A 21,724-nucleotide genomic window follows, 5' to 3' on the forward strand; every position below is an offset into this window, starting at 1 on the left:
ATTACATATTTGTCAAACACCATAGAAATGTACAAAAAAAAATGAACTTTAATGAAAAGTGTGGATTTTAGTTAATAATAATGTTTTGGTTTTGGTTCATCTATTGTAACAAATGTACCACACTAATGCAGATAATAATAGTGAAAACTGAGGGGAGGAGTAATCAGAAGACAGAGTGTACGGGAACTCTGCAGTTCCTGCTCAATTTTTCTATAAACCTAAAACTGCTCTAAAATGAAGCATAAAAAAAAAAAAGATGGAACAGTCTGGGCATGAGAACTCAAAGGGAAAGAAACAGTGTGCTCAAGGGACACCAAGAAAAACTGCTGGACTAAGTAGATTTTTGTTCATGGAAGCAGGAAAAACTCAAAGCTAAGAAGGATATGAAGTTTCTACTTGAGAATCTGGGAATCTATCAAAAGTTATAATTTAACATTATTTAAGAACTAAATAGACAAATCAGAGTATCTGGTGGGGGTGGGGGGAAGATAATAAGAACATCCCCAAATGACAAGATAACAACCAAAGTTTATGTTGCACAGTATTATATTACAAATCTTAAATTGCCTGTAATTACCACTGGACAGATCCTGGCACAGACAAACAGAGTTTGGGGGAGTTTGTGATCTACTAGACCCATCAGGCATCAATCTATGATGCCCAGCAGTACCTTTCTGCAGATAAAGCCCTCTTTTGTCTCTACTTTAGCAAATTTGGGCAAAGTGGCACAGTTGGGTCTCCAGGATAAGAAGTTTTCTGATTTCCCTAAGTCTCACTTTCCTCTTCTACAGAATGTGCTGCAGAAACAAGAGTCACTAAACTCGATGATGCTGTGAGAATCCAAACACACATATGAACACCTTCCATAAATAAAAAAAGGACATGAATGGATTATAACTTGCTATTGGTGACTGAGGCCTATTTTCACATCAAGCCAACAATGGGACTCCGTTCATAGTGTGGATCACAAATGCAAAGCATGTGACCAAAATAAAAAGAAAGAGATTGTCTCCATCATAACCCTCCCTGACAGCCACAAAGACATACAGGCACACAGGTTTCCTGCTCATTCAAAGCTTAAATTGGAGTGCATCCAATGAAAGGCAGCAATAGCTCTGTTGTGGAAATTCATTATTTCACCTTCTTTCTTTGTGGAGCTCAGAAATTATCATCTCAAGCTTTTGGCTTTAATGAAAAACAACAGGCCATTTTAAGATAGGTTCCCAGCCTCACACACACACACTATTTACTTGGCCTCTGTTTCACTGTTGACAGTCTTCACAAACTGTTCTACTTAGCTTTTATGCTTTGATTTTACATTGTTTTAATTTCTTTCTCAAAACAGCACCACATTGTAGCACCGCAATTTCAATCACGCTCTAGAAAAGGCACCTGAATCCACTCCTTCATTTAGCACAGTCAGGGCATAAGAAACAAGCACTCTCTCTCCAGGTGTTTTACCAAAACCTGAGCTTATAATTAAGAGCTAATTTTTTTCAAAATTATTCTAACATTTATAAAGTCCCTGTTATGTCCCTAGAAATCAGGTGCTTTAAAATCACTCCTGCATTTCATCCTCAAAACAACATTACAAGGTTGATAGTATTATTATCTCTATTTTACAGATGAAGAATCATACACCTAGCAAACAGAGAAACAGACTCAATTCCTGAGCCTCTGACTTCTGGGCCTTGAAGTTGATGTCATCAGTCTGAATTGATCTTGCCACTGTGATTACTTCATTTCTCCCTATTTTATCATATTAATAAAAATGTTTTCAGCTCAATGAACTTAAATGTTTACTTCAATTAAATCTAGTATAATATATCATGTTGCAATTAACATATGTAATACAAGAAAATTTACTTTTTTCTGTTTTTTCTTCCAGGATTTGGGGGCAGTGGGGTTAGGGAAAACAGTGAGGAGAAATCTTTATTTATATGTATGTATATTTGTAGAGAAAAGGGCTATAATAGTAAAAATAGCTACCATTTACTGAAACACTGGCATGTTTGCATTCCACATGCATGACCTTTAGCGTTTACAATAATCCCATCTCTCCCTGCATTCAATAAGAAAAGAAAATGAGATAAACACCCAGAGTTAATAACTAAGATTGTTTCTCTCCAAAAGCCAAGCCTTTTCTACTATACATACAGTTTCTGTAACTACAGGCCGAAATAGTTCTAGAACACCCCTATTATCTATGAAAGTATTATGCCTATCCACTGATACAGGGATTCCAAAAAAGATAAGCAAAGAGTCTCATTAGGTGGTTCCCAGGTGCAAAAACCTTGCTGACCTCTTGCTAATCATAGTCACAGATGACACTTCAGAGCAGCAACAAAACCTCCTGGATACCCTCTGATCCAGAGTCCTTGTTTTGCTGCAGATACATCAGAGGTCCAGGCAGGTAACAGGACATGTCCAGAGTGACAGTGAGCAAGTGACAAAACTGAGGTCAGACACTACTCTCCGATCCCTCCCTTCCTGCCAAGGAGGAAATGGACACAAGGGGCCCCAACTCCATGTCCCAAACACGCAGAAAACAGGAGAGTGGTCCATGTTTTTAAACATCACATCACATACAGAAGAATCACTGTGCAGGCCAGACCTTCAGGGCCCCTTCTCACCAGAGTCTGTGCTGCACACATGCCCTAGGCTAAGTGAAGCCCCAGGACACTGCCTGCATTACTGGTCCAGTCACCCCATGTGGCTGCAGCAAAGCATCGGCTCCCATAGAAAATACTGAATGGCAGCCACTGTCCCAGCACCTGCTTTTCTCCAGAGATGCTCAAGTGTGGGGAAAAAGATAAGGCTGAGCTTTCCAGAAAGGTGAGGTCATAAAAGAAATAGCCACACAGTGGCCTGGGTCTTTGGAGCCTGACCTGGACATCAAAAATTTAACTTGATTAAGGTAATTATTAACCTATTTCTTATGAAATGCCTGAAATCTATTTATTTCCCATCCCACTTTCATAAATCACCAAATTTTTTAATAAGTAGTTCCTTATAAACTTCCTCAGTTGAAAGGCAGCACGGCATTGTGGAGTCTAGAGTCCTGCTGAAACAGCTCTGAACCTGTGTTGAGGTTCAGAGTCATTTCTGCCAGTGTTGAGGTGAGTCATTTCTTCTCGCCAAGCCTCAGTTTTACCAGCTATAAAATGAGGTGGTAACATCAAAGACACTGGTAAAAGATTTATAACTCATATTTCTTTTTATGTGTGTACATGTGTGCACGTGTGAGTAATACACAGAGAGCAGATTGGCACATGGACTCAATAATGAGAGTTATTGTCTCACTGACTTACATTTGCTTTCCCTCTTATTTTCTTACACAGTATGTACATCATTTAATAAAAATCTAGTTCATTGTTGCAAACTTGACATCATTTCTGCAAAAGCACAATCATCCATTAACAATAACCCAGGAGAAAGAAGCAAGAGTTAAACAAGCAATTCTGTTTGTCTACATCATCATATAACAGTATTCACATGATACAATCTATGAAATTCAAGCCACTGTCCAAGCAAAATTACTATTTCCTCAGAAAGTGGGTCTGGAGCCTTCAACCCCACACCTTTGAAAAGTCTGTCCCAGCCTTTTCTTCACAGTATAGAAGAAGTCAGATGTCCAGACTGCACTGAACAGACCCCAGGGGAAGCCCTTTAACATTGTTATTCACTGATTTTTCTAACCCAAGAGAGTAACATAGTATTTATCAGTATTTAAATTTTTCCTTCCTTTTGCCAAATTATATTCTCCTATCAGTTTAGTTTTCATTATTCACTAATTTATATCCCAATGTACAGTTAAACATTTCACATTGCCATTTCCTGTGAAACTCAGTGCCATTCCTGAAAACAACCTCTCCATAGTAAAAGATGCAGTATTAAAAAGAAATGTTACAGCATTCAATTTTCTTTAAAGAATAAACTAGAAGTCAAAAATGAAGTGGAGAGGGAAACCTAGAGACTGAAACAGAGCAAGAAAGCATCAACCAAATGCAATGGACAGACCTCATACAGAGTCTGATTTCAACAATGGTGGAGGAGATTTTCTTGTGATATGATTAACAACATGTAAACACAGACTAGAAGCTTGATGATATTCAAGAATTTTAGCTATTTTTCAGGTGACATAATGTGGTGATTTTTTTCCAAAGGCTATCATATCTTGTAGAGAAAACTAATAATATGTTTACAGATGAACTAATCTGAGGTCTAGAATCTGCTTCAGAATACTTTGGGGTCAGGGTAGGGCTGGCAGGGGGCAGGAGTACAGATGCAGCAAGACTGGCCACCAGCTGATCTTGGCTAAAGCTGGGGTGGGTACATGAGGGTTCATTACACTACACTATTTCTGCAAATTTTGATAATCATTCATTAAAGAAAGAAATTTAAATGTGAATAAAACATTATAAAATTAAGCAACCACCCACTACTTTCTAAAGGCATTCTATAAGTGCTGCTATCACATTGGCATTGAAACAGCTGGGTTACATGTGTTTATTTACCCAGAAATCTTTCAAAATTTGAAACAAAATTTTAACAAACCCTGTAGTTTAAACCAACACTATCATTATTTGAAATTTGAGTATATGCAACTCAAAAGTCATTACTCACCTTTTCCAAAGTGCAAGCCTTTATTACTTTTATATATAGTTCCTTTTCATATTTCTTCCCAAATAAAATGTTACTCCTCACAGTTCCTGAGAACACCCAGGGCTGCTGAGAAACATACGCGATCCTCCCATGCACGCTGACCTTCCCCTGGCTCGGGGGCAGCTCCCCCAGTACAGCACCTAACAGTGAGGACTGAAACAGATGGAAACACACACATATGAACAGGCAGCACTCAGGATAGAACAAGACCTGTAGCACAGCAGACCCCACAGTCGTACTCCGTATACTATAGAACCCTTTCCTTTAGAACAGGATGAAGTAGAGCCCTGGCAATTGAGGAAAAAAAGGAAAAAAAAAAAAGAAAATAACCCTATTGGTCCACGGAAAACTAATGGTTGATAAGGAACATTAATATAATACTATATAGCAACCTAAACTGCTCAGAGTTTCCCCCAAATGAAAAATTATACTCAGAAAAGACTAGCTAAGAATGTTAAACATTCTTAACTAGCAGAGCAGCCCAGCAGAATGTGTATTTCATGTATCCAATGTTTAGTGTAGTTGTTTCTGCATCCAGGTATCCTTTACTTGACAAACACTTATTATTAAAAAGCTACATGTGAAAAATATATCCAAATATTATTATTAAAAGAACTCTGAAGTGAGTTGTGTCCAAAGAGCAAAAGTTCATCCTAGAGGAAATCATCACTCTCTTGTGTACACATCTCACATCTAGATTTCCACATTTTGTTGTTTCAGACCAAGTACAGATGCTGGTTCCAAATAGGGAAAGGAGTACATCATGGGTGTATATTGTAACCCTGCTTATCTAACTTATACGCCATAGTGCATCATGAGAAATGCTGGACTGGATGACGCACAAGGTGGAATCAAGATTGCCAAGAGAAATAATCAATAACCTCAGATATGCAGATGACACCACCCTTATGGCAGAAAGTGAAGAAGAACTAAAGAGCCTCTTGAAGAAAGTGAAAGAGGAGAGTGAAAAAGTTGGCTTAAAACTCAACATTCATTGAAACATGTAAAATATCATGTATGAAATGAGTTGCCAGTCCAGGTTCGATGCACGATACTGGATGCTTGGGGCTGGTGCACTGGGACGACCCAGAGGGATGGAATGGGGAGGGAGGAGGGAGGAGGGTTCAGGATGGGGAACACAGGTATACCTGTGGCGGATTCATTTTGATATTTGGCAAAACTAATACAGTTATGTAAAGTTTAAAAATAAAATTAAAAAAAAAAAAAAACATTCAGAAAACTAAAATCATGGCATCTGGTCCCATCACTTCATGGGAAATAGATGGGGAAACAGTGAGAGACTTTACTTTTTGGGGCTCCAAAATCACTGCAGATGGTGACTGCAGTCATGAAATTAAAAGACACTTGCTCCTTGGGAGAAAAGTTATGACAAACCTAGACAGCTTATTAAAAAAGCAGAGACATTACTTCGTCAACAAAGGTCCATCCAGTCAAGGGTATGGTTTTTCCAGTAGTCATGTATGGATGTGAGAGTTGGACTATAAAGAAAGCTGAGCACCAAAGAATTGATGCTTTTGAACTGTGGTGTTGGAGAAGACTCTTGAGAGTCCCTTGGACTGCAAGGAGATCCAATAAGTCCATCCAAAAGGAAATCAGTCCTGAATATTAATTGGAAGGACTGATGTTGAAGCTGAAATTCTAATACTTTGGCCACCTGATGTGAAGAGCTGACTCTTTTGAAAAGACCCTGATGCTAGGAAAGATTGAAGGCAGGAGGAGAAGGGGATGACAGAGAATGAGATGGTTGGATGGCATCACCAACTCAATGGATATGAGTCTGAGTAAACTCCAGGAGTTGGTTATGGACAGGAAAACCTGGCATGCTGCAATCCATGGAGTCACAAAAAGTCAGACTCAACTGAGTGACTGAACTGAACTGAACTGACAGCTGCATATTTACTTCAAATCTTTAACACCATATAGATGTGGTATGTCTGTGTCCACATCACAGTAAGCTGAAATAATCTGCCTGTGTATCTGTCTTACCCAGGAACCTGGTTGCCTCTGGAAGGCAGAGGCATCAGGTCTTGCTCACATTCGAATCTCTAGCTCCAGCACATGGCTGCACCTTCACTACACATGCACTGATGGGACCAAGTCAAGTCATGTAAGTAAATGCTCAAAGCTTCCTGGAAGAGCCTTTGCAACCTTCAGACTTCCTAGAGAGGCCACTGTAATGTATACCCGTGATGGATTCATGTTGATGTATGGCAAAACCAATACAATATTGTAAACTAAAAAAATTTTAAAAAAAGAAAAGGAAGTCCCCATGTCTGTGTCCATCCTGAACAGCTGTCACATAAATAATTTCCTTTAATGAGATGTCCAAATTCCCAACAAGCTGTTTCCAACTGTACAATATGAAGCACCAAGAAGGAAAACATAATGTGCGTTTATCCAGATTTATGTGGCCATGATACCTTCTTGTAAAATAAAAGTTTCATGGAACACACCTAGAGAAATGCTGTTCTAGATACATCTAGTTAAAACTGTTTTCCTTATAGCAGCATGAAAAGTCAAAGAAAAGTCATTTCCCAATAAGAAAACCACTGGCAGGATTTCCCTGCTGGTACAGTGATTAACATTCTGTGTTTCCACTGCAAGGTACACGGTTTTGATCCCTAGTTGGGGAATTAAGATCCCACATACCTCACAGGTGCAACAACAACAACAACAACAACAACAAAAAGAGGTAAACCAGAGGCAGACATTCTTGCAATGGATGCTAAAGGAAAGTTCTGTCTTCTTGCCAATAAAACTAATAAAGATCTTTCTCAAAGGAAAAAAAAATTGTGTTACTAGCAACAAAAAGTCAGAAGGAAAAATTAAGGACATGATCCCAATCATCATTGTATCAAAAAGAATAAAATGCTTAGGGAAAAAATTACCTAAGGAGACAAAAGACCAAAATGAAGAAAACTGTAACACACTGATGAAAGAAATCAAAGATGACATGAACAGATACACTGTGTTCTTGGACTGTAGGAATCAATATTGTGAAAATGACTACACTACCCAAAGCAATATACAGATTCAATGCAATCCCTGTCAAATTACCCATAGCATTTTTCACAGAACTAGAACAAAAATTTTTACAATTTGTTTAGAAACACAAAAGACCCCAAATAGCCAAGGTAATCTTGAGAAGAAAAGGAAAAAAACAAACAAACAAACAAACAAAAAACAAAAACAGAGCTGGAAGAATCAAGCTCTCTGACTTCAGACTACACTACAAAGCTATAGTAATCAAGACAGTATGGTGCTGGCACAAAAAAAAAAAAAAAAAAAAAACAGAACTACAGATCAATGGAACAGTATGGCAAGCCCAGGGATAAACCCATGCACCTATGAACACCTTATCTTTGACAAAGGAGGCAAGAATATACACTGGACAACAGATAGCCTTTTCAATAAGTGGTGCTGAGAAAACTGGACAGCTACATGTAAAATAATGAAATTAGAACACTTCCTAACATCATATTGTTCTTGTTTTAGGAGGGAGACCTTGGTTCGATCCTCTGGAGGACAACATGGCAACCCACTCCAGTATTCCTGCTGGAGAATCCCCATGGACAAAGGGACCTGGCAGGCTACAGTCCATGGGGTAGCAAAGAGTTGGACACAACTGAGTGACTAAGCACAGCTCAGCACAGGAAGCTGCTTATATAGCACAGGGAGTTCAACTCAGTGCTCTGTGATGATCTAAAAGGGTGGGATGGGGGGAGGGTGGGAGGGAGGCTCAAGAGGGAGGGGAGGTAGATAGATAGATAGATAGATACTCACAGCTGAGTCAGGTTGTTGTACAGCAGAAACTAACACAACATTGTGAAACAATTATGTTCCAAATGAAAAATAAATTAAAAAAAAAAAGAATGACTATGGATGACTTATTAAAACATAGTAAACCTAGGACAATAGAATAGCATTTTTAATGAGCTGAAAGATAGGGACTATAATCATCATGGAGATTTCACAAGTGTGACAATCAACAAAAACTTCTCAAGAGAGTAAATCTTTATAGATCCCTCTATGGAATGAACTTACACTTTGGCTCAGAAGGTCCCTGGGTCCTCCAATGACTGTCCAAGACTCCTGTGCCCATTAGAAAACTATGCCAGGCCTCTCCATGCTCTTCTCAGCAAGTTTTGTGGCAATCACTCTAATCCTTACCAAATACCTCTTATATGAAATTATAAATTATAAGGAATCAATACACTGTGTACATGTAAAACTTTCTGAGAATCAAGATGGATGTGTGGGACCAAAACTGAGGCAATGCAGAGGTGGATTTCACTGCAATTATTTTACTATTATTCAATTTTAATAAACTATCCTATTTAAAAAACAAAAAAAACATTGTACACACAGCTTTGGGCTCAACTCTGAAAATTTAATAGGGACTGCGGTGTTGCATCAAGCTGCCAAAAGTCACCACAACTTACCTTTCCTGCTCCCACAGGTCCAATCACAGCTAACAGTTCACCAGGTCTGACAGTAAAGGAAAGGCCTTGTAGGGTTGGGGTTCTTGATTCCTGCAAATTAAAGTTACAAAAACATACCCATTTCAATAAAGTAAAGCCTAATGCTACAGAAAATGGAGAAAATAATATAATACTCATTGATATGCAAATTAACCCACATTTTTCTCCTGTCTATTTTAAGACATCCTGTCCTGGAGGCCTTTTCATCCAATCATATCTCTTTGGGAGTTTGAAGCAGCTTTAGTTGCCTTCAGGTAGGCTCCTTCTTTTACCAGATTCCCACACTGACATGACTTTAGACACCCACAGATTTTAAGTAGGTGAAATGACAAGGCATCTGCATGAAGTGAAAACTTCATGATGCATATTAACTTATTAAAATATTATACTTCATAGAGTATCAGTATGTGAACTTTTTAAATCATTTATAAGTTTTCACTATGACCCTTGGATATATCTCATTTATCTCCACAAGGGAGCAGCATAGGTATATGGCAGACCTGGCCCTTCAAATAATTTGAATCTCCACTAATCTCTCCATTTTCACTTGATAAAGAATCTCAGTAATGCTCAGCAAGCAAAGGAGCACTTTACATAAAGAAGTCATTCTCATTATGGGTTGGCCAAAAAGTCTGTTCAGTTTTTTCTGTAAGATGGCTCTAATAGCACTAAGTTGGCTTTAACTTTATTCAAAACAATGTTGTTAAGATTGTATTATGACAGCTGTCATATCAGTATGCATTTTAAAAAACTTTTTAAAATTGGTGAATTTTTGTGTAGCCATTTTAATGTTAAAATAAAAGCAATATTTTAGCACATTATGTTTTACTATTTCTTTTTCTTTTTTTGCTTTACTACTTAAAGGGAGGTAAAAATGCAATTGAAATGCAGAAAACGATTTGTGCAGTGTATGGAGAATGTGCTGTGACTGATTGAATGTGTCAAAAGTGGCTTGCAAAGTTTTGTGCTGGATATTTCTTGTTGGATTATGCTCTACTGTTAGGTATGCCAGTTGAAGTTGATAGAGATCACATCAAGACATTGAGAACAAACAATGCTATACCATGCAGGAGACAGCTGACATACTCAAAATATTCAAATATTTCATTCAAAGTATTGAATAGAAATCATTTGCATCAGCTTGGTTGTGTTAATCACTTTGATATTTGAGTTTCACAGAAGTTAAGCCAAAAACCCTTCTTGACCATATTTCTGCAGGCAGTTCACCACTTAAACGAAACAGAAACGTTCCATTTTTAAAACAAATTGTGACGGGTGATGAAAAATGGATACTATACAATATTGTGGAATAGAATAGATTGAGGGCAAGTGAAATGCACCACCACCAACCACACCAAAAGCCAGTCTTCATCCAAAGAAGGTGATGTTGTGTATATGGTGGGATTGCAATGGAATCCTCTATTATGAGCTCCTTCAGGAAAACCAAATAATTAATTCCAATAAATACTTCTCCCATTAGACCAACCGAAAGCAGCTCTCTATGAAAAGCATCCAGAATTAGTCAACAGAAAATGCATAATCTTCCATCAGGGTAACGTAATACCGCATGTTTCTTTGATGACCAGGCAAAAAACTGTTACAGATTGGCTGGGAAGTCCTGACTGATCCCCCATACTCACCAGACATTGTACTTTTGGACTTCCATTTATTTCAGTCTTTACAAAGTTCTCTTAATGGAAAAAATTCAATTACCTGGAACACTGTAAAAGGTATCTGGAACAGTTCTTTGCTCAAAAAGATAAAAAAATTTGAAAAGATGGAATTATGCAGTTGCCTGGAAAATGGCAGAATATAGTGGAACAAAACAGTGAGTATGTTGTTCAATCAAGTTCCTGGTGACAATCAACCAGAGCAACAAGAACTCTTAGAGAGGGCTCCAGGAAAAGTTATATCAGGAAGATTACCCATGCCCTTCAGCCACATAGAAAACAGTCCTGACAAGCAGCTGAATGAGGAAAGAAGAATTATTGATGGTTTTATATATATAAACTAATCAAATGAAAAATGGATAAATTTTGGTTTAAATGGTTTTTTAGCCAACCATAAAAAAACTCCTGTAAAAGGCAGTCAAGGCTCTAATCTCACTAGAGCTCTAACTTAACACCAAAACCAACAAAAACAAAAAAGGGAATAGATGTAAAGTATTACATCATGGGTTACAGTGATTGCCCTAAATTTTACACCTATTACATGCATTACCTGCCCTGGCTAAACAGGGATAACAAAGTACTTCTGCTAAAAAAAAAAAAAAAAAAAAAAAAAAAAAAAAAATAGATGTGCTGTTGCATGTACAATCCAACACAAGAGCAAATGACAGCATACTCATCATGCCATTCACAAGTTGTATTTCTGAGTAATCTGTAAGTTCTAAGGTAAAGAGATTTAAGAGTGTATATATATATATATATTTATATTTATATATATTTATATATACTAAGTATTAAGAAAACTTCTCAGTAACTTCTAGCTTTTGTTTCTCTTAAGAGAGTGATCATATGTGATTAGCAAAATGCCTGAAAGACTAAAGGAACAGGATCTAGATTAAAAGTTTGGAAAATCTTCTAAGTGAAAAATTCCTCTGGAAATAACTGAACTGATAATGGAACAGTCACTTGCTAAAACAAGAATTATTTTTAATCATCAAATTATGCCAGGTTTTATAGGTATTACAAACAATATCAAGAAAAATAGTGTTTACTCCTTGGAAGAAAAGCTATGAAAAACCTAGACAGCATATTAAAAAGCAGAGACTTTATTTTGTCAACAAAGATGCATATAGTCAAAGCCATGATTTCTCCTGCAGTCATGTATGGATGTGAAAGTTGAACTATAAAGAAAGCTGAGTACCAAAGAATTGATGCTTTTGAACTGTGGTGTTGGAGAAGACTCTTGAGAATCCCTTGGACTGCAAGGAGATCCAACCAGACTAAGGAAATCGGTGCTGAATATTCATTGGTAGGACTGATGCTGAAGCTGAAGCTCCAATACTTTGACCTCCTGATGTGAAGAACTGACTCATTGGAAAAGACCCTGATGCTGGGAAAGAAGGAAGGCAGGAGAAGAAGGGGACGACAGAGAATGAGATGGTTGGATGGCATCACCAACTCAATAGACATGAGTTTGAGCAAGCTCTGGGAGTTGGTGATGGACAGGGAGGCCTGGCGTGCTGCAGTCCATGGGGTCACAAAGAGTCAGACACGACTGAGCCACTGAATGGAACTGAACTGAACTGACCAAGAAAAAACTAAATTTTAATACATGAGAAACATGTTTAAGCTTATCCACTCCTTTCTTCTTGCGTGACACTTAGGGTTCCTATTTTACTACTTTTCACTTGGTTAAGACTACAAAATACAAACATCAGATTGCTGTCTGCAGATCTCAAAGTCTATCAGGGCCACACACTGAGTTCCATCCCTGTTCAGGCTTTGGGATCAGGCACTGCTTTGCCACCACCAGAAGGGGCAGCACTCGACAGCCCATGAGTACTGGGTATGTTCCCTCATGGTTATTCAGGCTCAGGGGACCGCTGACTCAACAAAGATCATCAGCTGAGTCCCTCACTCTGTGTGAGAACAGTTTGAAACTCCTGCCCGTGGAGATCTGGAGATACCCCCAAATATACTTTAAAGATTAGAGATTGAGATCAATTCCCATCATTTCATGAATGAGACTTGCATCCATGAGACCATCCCCAACCTGTCCACCTGGCTGTCCAGAGGAGCCAGTTAGAGCTCATGTCTATCTCCCGCCTCCCAACCCAGCAGAAGCTTCATTAAGACTTAGTTTCTCTTCAAAACTCCCAATATCTTTGCCTTTCTCCCTCCCAAGGACCCTCTCACCCATAACCTAACTTGACAGCCCCTAACTACTAATGACTCTGCCAAGGTGCAAAAGTCTTTCCATAGGCAAGTCCAGGACAACACAATAGGGTGTTCTGTACAATTATGCAAGTTGTATAGAAGTCTGAGAACATGTTCTTGAATGTTCTTGGAAGAAGAACAAAACATCTTAGTTTATAATGTTGCATAGTTTGATACAAGGGAAATTTGGTAATTGATCATATGCTGGCTCGGAAGGTAAAGAATCCACCTGCAATGCAGGAGACCTGGGTTTGATCCCTGGGTTGGGAAGATCCCCTGGAGGAGGGCATGGAAACCCACTCCAGTATTCTTGCCTGGAGAATCCTCACAGACAGAGGAGCCTGGTGGCCTACAGTCCATGGGGTCACAAAGAGACACAATGTAGTGACTGAAAAACAACAGACAAAGTATGTGTCAACATTCACATAAAGTTAACATCATAATGGAATTTTAGTGGTGCTTTCCATAAATGCTTCAAGTGGATTATGACAAGAAATACAAGTTCAGTTAAGTTCAGTTCAGTCACTCAGTCATGTCTGACTCTCTGCAACCCCATGAATCACAGCACGCCAGTCCTCCCTGTCCATCACCAACTCCCAGAGTTCACTCAGACTCACGTCCATTGAGTCAGTGATGCCATCCAGCCATCTCATCCTCTGTTGTCCCCTTCTCCTCTTGCCCCCAAACCCTCCCAGCATCAGAGTCTTTGCCAATGAGTCAACTCTTCGCATGAGGTGGCCAAAGTACTGGAGTTTCAGCTTCAGCATCATTCCTTCCAAAGAAATCCCAGGGCTGATCTCCTTCAGAATGGACTGGTTGGATCTCCTTGCAGTCCAAGGGACTCTTAAGAGTCTTCTCCAACACCACAGTTCAAAAGCATCAATTCATTTTGATATTTGGCAAAACTAATACAGTTATGTAAAGTTTAAAAATAAAATTAAATTAAAAAAAAAAAAAGCATCAATTCTTCCACGCTCAGCTTTCTTCACAGTCCAACTTGCACATCCATACATGACCACAGGAAAAACCATAGCCTTGACTAGACGGACCTTTGTTGGCAAAGTAATGTCTCTGCTTTTCAATATGCTATCTAGGTTGGTCATAACTTTCCTTCCAAGGAGTAAGTGTCTTTTAATTTCATGGCTGCAGCCACCATCTGCAGTGATTTTGGAGCCCCCAAAAATAAAGTCTGACACTGTTTCCACTGTTTCCCCATCTATTTCCCATGAAGTGATGGGACCAGATGCCATGATCTTCATTTTCTGAATGTTGAGCTTTAAGCCAACTTTTTCACTCTCCACTTTCACTTTCATCAAGAGGCTTTTTAATTCTTCTTCACTTTCTGCCATAAGGGTGGTGTCATCTGCATATCTGAGGTTATTGATATTTCTCCTGGCAATCTTGAGGCAAATCTACTCTATTAAGATAGGTAGGTCAGGCACCTTGAATGAGTTCCCATGTGCAAAAGGTGTAGGGATGTGATTGTATATATTTTTTCTATATATTTACATAGAAAATCTACTGTCTTGCTGGTGGAGATGAAAGTGCTGAGTCAGAAGTAGGTGAACACAATGCAGGTGGCACAACAGAGTCACAGGCATGAAAGACAGGAGCAGTCTACAGAGCCTGGACATTTGCTCTGTGGTCCCCACTCCCAGGCTCCCGGACTCTGCTTTGGAGGGTGGACCCTCTGGTAGAGGCGTCTCCTCCCTGAGTCCTTCTAGTCCTGGGGTAGGAGCAGCTTCCTGCCTTTGCTAATCACTGAGCTGCCTCATCCACCACTTCTTTGCCCTTTTTGTCCTTTCATCTCCTATGTAACTAATTTCCTGCATGGAATACCCCCTCCCCTGCCGCAAGTTTGGTTCTCCTGATTAATCCACACTGATTCAGGAGGGTGTGCACAAAGAACTATAAAGCCGGAGGCAGGAGGAGACTTTCAGTTGTCTGTAACGGGCGGGGCTGCACTGGGAGTGCAAACTTGAGAACTTTTGGAGAGTGGTCCCTATTGTTTTTCCTATTTGCTAAATTTCAGAAATAAACCAAGTGCTGGGAAAATCTTTGTGATTTCACCAGTTCTCCCTGTCAGCTTGCCACACAGTACAACCCTTCAACTTGGAGTCACTGGTACTCACTATGCACATCTGCTCTCTCCTCCTGCCCCTGGCTGCCACCAAAGTAGCCAGAACCATCCAGAAGCTTAGGATGGAGGAGCTCCACCCTACCCCACAGCAAAGATTCAAGTCACTCACACAATGTAATAAGATATTTGATAACATTAAGGCATAAAACATATACTGATTGTATCCAGAGTCTCTGGTCTCTAACAACTGATTGTGTATTTGTTAGTTAATCCTTTCTATACTGCAGCATTTTGTCTCTCCAATCCTATAAATTCTAATATTATAAATGCATTTACTTTAAATTCAAAATATGATAACTCTTTGAAAGTTCTCTTGAAAGTGAGATAAATAACAATATGTCAAGTGCCTCGGGCTGACATTATTTTTAGTGTTAGTAAGTGTTAGTCTCTCAGTCATGTCTGACTCTTTGTGATCCCATGGGTTGTAGCCTGCCAGGTTCCTCTGTCCATGAAATTCTCCAAGCAAGAATACCACAGTGGTTTGCCATTTCTTTCTCTGGAGTTCCTGTAGGGGAAATTAGGATTGGACGTCTCAAGTCCAAGGTAGTCTCCTGGGCATGTTCATTACCAGAGCATTCCTCTCCTTTGTAAAGCACTTCTGATTGCCAAATTGTTTAATTGTGAGGCATACAGAGGCCATTGCTCTTTTTATCTTAACCTATCTAATATGCACCCCAAAAATCTTTCCTTCAGGACAGATGAAATATTTCCCATTTTTGCAAGCTTTAAAACACCAAAACGCAAAAGATGCAGACAAATTCCAACAAAAATGGTACAAGACAGATTCCAGCATCAATGCTGGATGGACTGGCCACCGATAGGGTAAATAAATTACCCTATAAAACAAGTGAACTAATTCTATCTAGGTTACCCACTCCCACAAGAACTAGCTCCCAAATGAACTGGTTCCAACTGGACCAGTTCCCAAATCAGGTAAATAAATTTACCCTACATATGAGCTATGGTGGGCTTGCCCCCATGAGAACTAGTTCCCAATGAACTGGTTCAGGGTAGAGTCCAGCAACACCTCCCCTCTGTAAATGGGTACCCAACCAAATTAGCTTGTCCTGTAAAGGAAAAGCCCAGACCGAGGGGAAAAAATGTTCCTGCTGTACACACCGGAGCAACTTACACTTCAAAATGGAGCCCATCAGCTCTTAACACAAAACGACACACAAAACAAGTGAACCAGTTGAACCAGCTATCAAATTGGGTAGACTTACCCTATAACCAGAGAAGGCAATGGCAACCCACTCCAGTACTCTTGCCTGGAGAATCCCAGGGACGGAGGAGCCTCATAGCCTGCAGTCCATGGGGTCGCTAAGAGTCAGACACGACTGAGTGACCTCACTTTCACTTTTCACTTTCATGCATTGGAGGAAGAAATGGTAACCCACTCCAGTATTCTTGCCTGGAGAATCCCAGGGACAGGAGAGCCTGGTGGGCTGCCTTCTGTGGGGTCTCACAGAGTCGGACAAGACTGAAGCGACTTAGCTGCAGAAGCAACCCTACAACCAATATCAAGTTTGTTGACTCTAGAAGTTTGTCTCAATTGTCAAGCTCTGAGGGCAGCCGGTACCTCTTCAGGGAATCTTGAAGGAAAGAACCTCAGGACAAATGATGCAAGAGCTGCTAGGGTCTTGCTCCAATATTCCCTGATTGGTGCCAGCTAGTCACAAGCAGCAAGGCTCCTGGCTGGCTAAGCCAAATTGTTACTGAGTCCAAGCTCACTCTGCTCACCACATGACAGACAGTGAGTCTGAGAGACAAGGTTTTGAGGCAAGGAAAAGACCTTAATTGGGGAACTGGCACACCAAGAAGACTGCAGGCTAGTGCCTCAAAACAACCATCTTTATTTTTAATCTCTATTAATTGCAAACTTCATTCCTGATTCAGAATTTTTATAACATACTTCCATGGTAAATGAGCAAGTCACATTTTGTATCATGTGTAAAACCTCAAAATCCTCCAATAAATCTATGTCACAGTTGTCCTTTAGCAGTCACAATCGTGAAATTAAGGATTTGTTACCTTATCCCAGAAAGCAGTGAAATCTTGCACGTTCACAACTGTTTTACCCTCTGATGGCAGCTGATGATTGCACTGTGGTAGTTCATCAAGTAACAGAAAGTTCTACAGAGAAAGAAAAAATACAGATTATTTAAACTATAGGAACAAAGCACAAGCAAAATAATTGCTTCCATGAAATTTGCAATATATTTTATAACTGTATTTCAGTATGTGTTGCTGCTGCTAAGTCGCTTCAGTCATGTCTGACTCTGTGCGACCCCAGAGACGGCAGCCCACCAGGCCCCCTGTCCCTGGGATTCTCCAGGCAAGAATACTGGAGTGGGTTGCCATTTCCTTCTCCAATGAGTGAAAGTGAAAAGTGAAAGTGAAGTCGCTCAGTCATGTCCGACTCTTAGCGACCCCATGGACTGCAGCCTACCAGGCTCCTCCGTCCATGGGATTTTCCAGGCAAGAGTACTGGAGTGGGGTGCCATTGCCTTCTCTGTCACTATGTGTTGGGTCATTAGAAATACTAAATAATACATAGTATAAACTATTATAGCATATAGTATAGTACATACAGTATACACATATAGCTTATAGTGTGTATATATGTACACACACCAAAAAAAAAAAAAAAAAAAAGAGTTCCGGGCCATGGAACTATCTTTGTAACTTTCTTAACAAGTATACTGGCTACGCTTTAAAGAACAAATATGTCTCCAAATTTGAACACATCAAGATTTGGGACATTTTTATTCTGTCATTAACAATACACACAGGTTTTGACAGAAAATGATTCCATAAATATTCACTGAATCCCACGAGGTTCTAAGCACCATGTGACACTGCTGGGAACACAGAGTGGAAGGTCATTCCCAGGCCTTCAGCAGTTGGGTGGCAAAGGACAGGCTGGGAACATAAGACCTATGGAAGAAACTCCGAATGAAAGCCTTACTCTGCTTTCCTCCTCCTGTGTATCAAATCCCTATCACTGGTTGCCATTAACTATCATTAAAATCATCATTCTTAAAATATAATGCTATTAAGCCTCTATCTCTTTCTTACTTTTCACAAGCATCTTTTCATAAACCCTTGTGTCTGCTCCTTAGTCAAAGTCCTCTCCTCCTCAACAAGAATGATCACATCTTCCACTTTTTGCTATTTTCCACACCAATTATTAATAGGAACTATTCAATGCAATTTAGCTGAATAAAATAAAGTCTTGAAAATCATTAGAAAACTAATATAATCATATACAGGAAACTCCCTCTTACCCTTTAAATGCTAGAAATAATTCAATGAGAAAAGACACAGTGGGAGAGAAATTGAACAACAGAGACGACTCCCACCCCCACCCCCAAGTACTATGAACATGTGGCAGAGACTACTGGCTGTCCTCAAAACCTGCTCTCTTTCTTTCATGCTAACAAAACCCTGGGTTTCAGCTGCACATGGCTACCTGGAAAGAGGCCCTCTCTCCAGCCTCCTGAGCAGGTAGGAGCAGCCACATGACTAAATCCAGGTCAGTGGAGGGTGACAACAACCAGGATCTTTCTCCACCCCATGGCCTGGGCCTTGGAGGCTGCCAGCATGGTCAAGGTCAATGCATTTGACATCATGGAGGATCATACTAGCCATGGAGCTTGTTACAGGTTAAATTATATCCCTCTCCCAAAAGATATGCTGAAGTCCTATCTAGGAATTCCAGTTACATCAAAATGTGACTTTATTTGGAATTGCTGCTGCTACTTCTAAGTTGCTTCAGTCGTGTCCAACTCTGTGTGACCCCATAGATGGCAGCCCACCAGGCCCCGCCGTCCCTGGGATTCTCCAGGCAAGAACACTGGAGTGAGTTGCCATTTCCTCCTCCAATGCATGAAAGTGAAAAGTGAAAGTGAAGTCGCTCAGTCGTGTCCGACTCTCAGCGACCCCATGGACCGCAGCCTACCAGGCTCCTCTATCCATGGGATTTTCCAGGCAAGAGTACTGGAGTGGGGTGCCATTGCCTTCTCCATATTAGGGTGCAATTAAGATGCAATCATATTGGAGTAGGGTTGGCCCTGAATCCAAGATGACTGATGCCCTTATAAGGAGACCCAGAGACAAACACAGGCAGAAAACAGCCACCTGAAGAAAACGGAAACTGGAGTGGTGGCAGTTAAAAACCAAGGAACCCAAGGTTTGCCTGCAACCACCAAAATCTAGAAGAGGTAAAGAAAGATTCTCCCTGTGACCAGAATTCAGAGGGATCAGTGACCCTGCTGACACCTTGATTTCAGACTTCCAACCTCCACAACTAGGAAACAGTAAATTTCTATTGTTTTAACCACCTGGTTTGTAGTACTTGGTCATGGCAGCCCCAGAAAACAGATACAAAGCCTTACAAGGCTTCTTGCATGAGTGAAAAACAAACTATATTTCTGTGAAAAGTAGCTTTATCATGCATAATTCTAGGACCTACAGGCACAGAATCTTAACCAACACAGGGGGCAACTGAAACAAGCCTGTGATGATGTTCGAAAAAGAAAATGGACGTGACCTACTACCCTAAACCTCATAAATAGCCTTCAAGTCCTTGACACCCTTATCTATTGTGCCATAAAGCTACAAATTTGATAACCACCTTCTACTTCGAAAGAACAACTGTTCCTCCTTTGTCACCAGGTCCTGGTGGTGGCAGGCAGGGCACAAGGACCACGTTGGGTTGGACCCTCCAAGAAGTTTCTGTGGCACTAGAACAAGGCCAGGTTACTCCAACTGAGCTCTGTCAAAGATAGCTCTCCTTTATCAAGAAGACCAAGTTACTGTATCAGAAGATGTAGTCTTAAAGCAAGTTGAAGAATCAGAGAAAAGATATAAGAAAGGTCAAACTCACTGGGGGATTTAGATGAAACTTCCTATTTCAGTAAAAGACAACTTTAGCATATCTGGCATTGAGACAACATGTGCATCAAACATGCTGAAAAATTATGTATCACCTTAAAATGCCACAGAGGTTGTTGGATCAGGGAGCTCTGTTAATGGTAAAAACAAACTTATATGAGTTTGCTATGGGATACAGAAGCACAGATGGCATTTTGGGACCAGTTAAAAGCCCATGGAGTTATTCAAACAATATAGAGAAAAGAGGAAGCAGAAGTCTCATGGTGAGAGAATAAGGATTCAAATTGGCTTATAACTGAAGGAAGCTCAGGAGGGAGTGCAGTGGCTGTGTCAGCATTCACTTGCTTCATTGCTTTAGGACCAGATTTCAGAAGATCAACCAGCAATCCAGCTGCCCACTATGAGGTTGTTGGTTTAAAAGCCAGCTATGACTTAGTTTCTTATCATGGCCTCATTCCCCTGGTGAATTCAATGATGTACCCAGAATCTTAACTAGATGTGTGGATAATGCAGCCATTGTGTTGAGCATACTAGCTGGGCAGGATCTCTAATATTCTACCACAATTCAAGATCCTGTTAAAACCATTTATGCTTCCCAGTTTAACAGATGTGAGCAAACGATGTGAGCAAAAGACTTCCAAAGGATTATCTTAGACCAGAATTGTCAAATGAAGTACAATCTCTTTGGTCCAAAGCTGCTAATCTCTTTGAGTCTGAGGGGGCCAAAGTAACTGAAGTGTCCCTGCCTCAACCAGTTATTCAATTGTCTGCTACCATGTACTGTGTACATCAGAAGTGGCATCAAATATGGCAAGATTTGATAGGTTAGAATATAGTCACTGATTTGACTTTGATGTGTCTACTGAAGCCATGTATGCTGCAACTAAACAAGAAGGGTTCAATGATGTGGTGAGGGGAAGAATCCTCTCAGGAAACTTTCTTATTAAAAGAAAATTATGAGAACTATTTTATCAAAGCAGAGAAAGTGAAATGACTCATTGCTAGTGATTTTGCGAATGTTTTTAACTCTAGAGTAGATGTTTTGCTAACTTCCACTACCTTGAGTGAGGCAGTGCCATACACAAAGTGCATCAAAGAAGACAACAGAACATGAATTGCCCAGGGTGAAATTTTTACACAGACTGTAAATATGGCAGAATTGCCAGTGATGAGTGTCCTTGTCAAGCCAAGGATTGTCAATAGGACCACAGTTTAATGGTGGTGCATTTTGTGACCAGCTGCTTTTTCACAGTTTGCAAATGGTTTGAAAAACAAGTATGGTTTCCTGTTGCTCAGCTTCTCAAACTAATGGATGATTGTTCATCAATCTTTGTAAATTAAAAGTTATCTCTGCTTCTCTAAAATAGTAGTAATAACTATACCATGCAAATTATAATTACTTTTAAAGGTTTTATATTCTAGACAATTCAAGTGATCTTGTAATTTGATTGTTAGTACAGTCATTCCTTGAAATGACTTTTTTAAATTCTTGTGATGTAGTTAATTATAAAAATCAGTCAGCATTTATTAAGCATCCACTAAGTATAAACAAAGTATAGGATTTCTATTACAATACAATATACCTGTTCCTGAAAAATGATGCATTCTGGAAAAATGATGCATTCTGCAAAAATGTT

General features: G+C 39.8%; 1 long non-coding RNA gene and 1 pseudogene across 1 annotated transcript; one reads left to right on the forward strand and one right to left on the reverse strand.

Moving 5' to 3' along the window:
- Window positions 1-4,659: 4,659 nt before the first annotated feature.
- LOC123464834 lies at window positions 4,660-17,326 on the reverse strand. Its single transcript, XR_006639866.1, has 3 exons — window positions 17,223-17,326; window positions 9,129-9,218; window positions 4,660-4,818 (listed from the first exon to the last, which is right to left on the reverse strand). It is a non-coding gene; the product is annotated as an uncharacterized LOC123464834 (long non-coding RNA).
- Window positions 17,327-18,794: 1,468 nt separating this feature from the next.
- On the forward strand, window positions 18,795-21,449 carry LOC112578421 (annotated as a pseudogene).
- Window positions 21,450-21,724: the final 275 nt, after the last annotated feature.

The sequence above is a fragment of the Bubalus bubalis genome, chromosome 13, assembly GCF_019923935.1.
Source record: "Bubalus bubalis isolate 160015118507 breed Murrah chromosome 13, NDDB_SH_1, whole genome shotgun sequence".
NCBI classification, from domain to species: Eukaryota; Metazoa; Chordata; class Mammalia; order Artiodactyla; family Bovidae; genus Bubalus; species Bubalus bubalis.